Raw genomic sequence first — 5,140 nt, 5'->3', positions numbered from 1 at the left:
GTTCAGAGTTTGGAGTTAGGTTGATCCAGAATGGAATCTGTTTGAGAGTCTTTCTGGTGTCTCTTGGGCCTTTCATCAACAATGAGACTATCAATAGTACACATACTTTGTCTAGCACAAAGTCATACATTTTATTGGCCATAGTAATGTTGTCATTATGAGTTTCAAGTCTGAAGTTAAGATAGGGAGAATGAAAGCCCACTAGAGAATCCTCACCTGCTTTCAAAACAAATCCTAGAAAAATACATGGCACCTTTGTGATTCTCACGTGTGGTTCAGTTTGACTCAAGAGTTCATGACCAAACGATCTACACAAGCCTACAGTCATAATGCAGAACTCCCATCTACAAGCTCTCAGGAGGATTGCTTCAATTGTTCGCTGTCCTCTTTAAATTCTAATACTCATGTCTGAGATGAGCCAAAGCCAGATCATCTGTAACCAGACTCCAAACAGTAGGAAAGTACTGCCTTAAGCTTACCGTGTCTCCAAAGCTCGAAAACATGCCATTGTGTAAGACCTAGCTGGGCTATGTAGCAAGTTTATCAGCCAGGATCTTAACATGAAATAGGTGTCACACCCAAGAAATTAAAAAGGGTTCACTGAAAAGAGTGTTCCAGAAGTGAGAAAAAGATTGGGTGAGAGTCAGAAGTACTGGCATTGTCATCTACGCCTCAAAAGGAGCAGCAGGAAAGAAAACGTCACCAAAACAAAGGGAGGGCTTAGATCATAGGTGAGAAAACGGTAACTGGGACCTGCGGCTGCAAATACAGGAATACAGCCTCTGCTGTCACCTGTGTGAGCAGGGAAGGGACATACTGTAGAATGCTATTCAACTTGGCTTCCCATTGAGCATAGCCACCTAGAAGACTCGGATCTAAGAATCCTGAGGAAGTGGTATAGGAAAAGAAGCCACCTCTTTCCAGGAAACAAGAAGAATGAGGAGGTGCACAGACTCCACCTGAAGAGGCTATGGAGAAATAGAGAAAGCTCTAGAGAATCAAATTAAAACTAGACCCCCACTACATAGTTCTTCTAAAGAAAACAAGGTAGGGCATATTCAAAGCCAGAGAATTACAATCTGATCTTGAGAGATGCAGAACAAAAGGACACAAGGCGTTAATCCCAGCACTCAAAGGCAAAGGCAGGCATATGTCCGTGAATTCAAGACCAGCCTGGTCTACATAGGGAATTCCAAGCTAGCCAATGCTACATAGTGAGATTCTGTCTCAAGAAAGCGCGGGGTGGGAGGAGGAGGAATGAAGAGAGGGGGAGAGAGGAAAGGGAAAGATGGAAACAGAGTTAGAGAGAGACAGAGACAGATAGAGAGATGGTGTTTTAATAGAACTCTCTGAGCTGTTGATTCAAAGAGTATAATGGACTCCATAATGTATCACCTTTAGTAGATATTTCAAAACATTCTTAGCTGGGTTTATGTTTCTTATGTCCTCTACTAAGACGTTTAAGATACATATGAATTGAAGTTCATCCCAAACTTAACTTCACTGGTGGCTCATTGCATACATCTTAAAACATATATACAGCGGCATCTATGGATTTTACAAGACGTCAGCAAACGGTGCTTTTCTGGCAGTGTTCTTGAAAAGGACCTGGCTTCATTTCCCAGCACTCACATGGAGTGTCCACTGACGCATCCAGTACTGCAAACATTGGGTTGATAATAAATGCTTATCATTAACATATAGTAAACATATTAATTGTGATGGCAGAAAAAAGATGCCAGTAGCTATGGGATAAGAGAAAATAAACTTGTGACTGGAGAAGTACAGAAATAATTTGGAGAGTGGAATGCCTTGATCAATAGTAGAGTGTAATGGGAAGTGAGAGTTATACTCAATTGTACACCCATAAAAAGCATACAATTGTACATCCTAAAAGTACAGGGGAAAATAGAGACAATTCTGCTCAATGTTGACATCAGTTATCTGTTTCCTTATGTGAATGTCTTTCTCTGACAAATGGATATCTCAAAAACATGACATATCTGTCATTACACTGTATGTAGTTTGTCCTTCTCAAATGCTGCCCAACTCCCAGAAATTAAGTCAACCTATAATATTTCACATCAGGTCCTAGGAGATGTAAAGGAAGACCAAGAATCAAATATCAGAAATGAGATGTTTTCTGCCACCTGAAAACATTTCTCTAAGATAATGATAAGCAATCTAGACTATACTCTGAAAGGGGTTGGTACAGACAAATCCCAAATTCCTGAAAGAACAAGTGGGTCTTTAGCAAGGACTCAAGCCCCTTTATCTTGGAAATGTGAACTGGTATGAGGGGTCAGTGTATATACACTAAAGAAAAAACAGAAAACCAGTCAAACATACAGGCCACATGCACATATACACTTGTATACACCTAGCATTAAATTACCCAAAAGTGCTCAATTAAAGAGAATTACCACCCCCTTTAAAGCTGCAATCATAGCCATTATGTATCATCTGGCTTAAATCAGTTCCCTGGGAGATGTCCTGATTAAGCGGATTTCCCAATTAAACCTGCCCCAGTTGAGTGGAGTGTACCATTCTGATTAGACTCCTAATTTATATGGGACTCTTTATATTTTATAGAAAGAGGAAAGGAGTTGAGGAAATTGTCAGTCTATGAAATGTTTCCCTGTGCATTCGTCTCTCCAACAACAAACCTCTCCTCATCACTGACAAACACAGCTACTTACATGCCAAAGCAGTTCTAAGCCTCTTACAGATAATATGAATTGTTCCTGCTGGAGTTCAAGCTATTCTTCAAGAACTGTTCAATACAGCTGGCCATCCCTTGACAGACAAATTCAGAGGAACATTTCGAAAACAAAAGTAAAAGTGTTTGGAATAGGACACAGAGGCTGCTATCATGCTAGCTTGCTCGCTGTTGCTGTGACAAACACCAACCAAAAGCAACTTAGAGTGGAAAGGGTTTATTTCTTCATATAGGTTCCAGACCATCATCAAGGAAAGCCAAGAAATGAAACCGATGCAAAAACAACGAAGGAACACAGCTTACTTGCTTGCTTCCAGACTCATTCGTATTCAACAATGGTTCTTACACAGCCCATGGCCAGCGGCCTTGATGTTGTACTACCAAGAGTAGGCTGGGTCTTCCTATTTCAGTTTCCAAATAGAGGCTTTATTACATGCATAGCAAGCCTGTGCTAGAGCCATTTTTAGAGTGGATTTTTATGGAAAAGGAAATAAATCAACATGAAGAACCAAGAGTAAGGAGCAGGAAGGGTTCGGCAGAGTACAGCAAGCCTGCATTTCAGCCTCAAGATTGACAGTGGTACCCATCTGGATTTTAGAACTGCTACTGTCTGGTGTGTACAGTACAACTTCATCTTCTGACTGTATCTAATGGGACCTCTGTCCTATCTATGGGCCAGTGTTATATATTGAGAATGGGGAAAAGAATTTGAGAATGATTTTCTTCACTTCACAGATGTTGCTATAGGGAGAAATAGTAGACAGTATACTGTTCCAAGGACACTTATCCCTCAGTTATCGTACTTACATGTGCACATGGAACTCTGGGATCCTGAACCTTAAGACTGGATAAAAAGGGCATGGGTGAGGATTCTGAAAGTGCAGCAGAGGACTGACAATCCTCTGGTCTTTCCAGGTGAGAAATTGCCTTGGTCTGTTGAAAAGGCAAACTTTCTGTTCATTTTAGACTATTTAAAGGGCTGAGAATATGTGCCAGTAGCAGGGTACTTCCCTACTGTAATCCTGACTGGGTTCTGGGTTTGATCTCATGCCCTGTAATAGCTACAAAGGAGTAAAAGAAAACATGTGCTGATATTTTACACTATCGCCTTCTCCATTTTTCTCCAAGCTGACAGTATTCCTATTAGTAAAACTCTCTGAAATTTTGTGTGTTTCTTATTATCTTATTGGCATTCATCCTGTTAGGTGAAAGTCACTAAACACATATCTTCCCTCAGATTTGCACTTCTCCATCCTAGGTCATCTATGAGACCACTGTGAGACAATAAGATTTTTTCAAAGTTCTTTTCTTTTTTTAATTGAAGTCTTTTATTGGCATAAAGAATTTTCTATTGTACGACATTACAAAGAATATAAAGACTCATTCTGCAAATAATCTCTAGTCTCTGTATCTTAATTTTTAGAATCCTTTGCCCTCTGGTGGAGGAGAGAAACAGCTTTATTTTCAAATATGAAAGTCACGACCCTTTTGCTAGATCTCTAAATTTTGAGTGAAAATTGAACATGTACACTTGTGATTCATTTCTCTTTATCCTTATCTTATGCTCAGCCAAAAGTTGACAGTTTCAATACCATACCTAGAAATCTAATTATTCACATCTGTGAGGTCAGTATGTTCTCAAGACAAATGTGTTTTCAGACTTCACTGCATAGCAAGTGTCTCCTTTCCTCCCGCATCCAACAACTTTTTCTCATTGTCCTTTGTGTCATCACTAAACGTGACCTGAAGGGCTACCAAGCTTCCTGTAATCATCTATTCAGAGATGAGATTATACCTCACCATTCCTGGTCCTTTGACCTGTTCTATGGCAGATTGACGAATCATGCCTAAGTACTGGCCCAAAATGACAATCATTGATCTTACTTGCTAAGCTGAGAATGGTTGGAATCAGCTAGGTAGCAGCCACTCAGAATCCATCATGTACTTGATACTGAACAGTGGCTGAGACTGAGCTCATCTTGGAGGTGTCTTCATCCACAAGTCTGTACCTGGTACTAATTAAGACTCAAACAAAAGCAGGAACACTGCAAGATGTTGGATACCAATCCCTCTCCCTCTTTCTCTAGCCCTTCTCCTCTCCTTTCTGGTTTTGTTTACTGATGCCTAAACTCATCCTGAAGTTTAATTCCCACAGAAGTGGGATGAGGTCTGACACCCACAGTCATTGCATATGCAGCAAAGAATAAATGTTTAAGTGGGCAATCGAAAATGTATTCAGAAAAGAGCCCAGGACGTACCAAGTAAATGTTTCTACTTGACCTCTCCCAGTGGTGTGACCTCACTTTTGTGATTAGTAATTAATTCTGCTAGCAACAACATTTTGAAATATGCAGCAAATGTTTCCAAAAAGAGGACACTAGATAGGGCCACAAGCCTCTTCCGGTCAGAAAAGCACCGGGG

Source organism: Mus caroli, chromosome 16, assembly GCF_900094665.2.
Source record: "Mus caroli chromosome 16, CAROLI_EIJ_v1.1, whole genome shotgun sequence".
Classification (NCBI taxonomy): domain Eukaryota; kingdom Metazoa; phylum Chordata; class Mammalia; order Rodentia; family Muridae; genus Mus; species Mus caroli.
Note: the sequence above shows the minus strand (reverse complement) of the source record.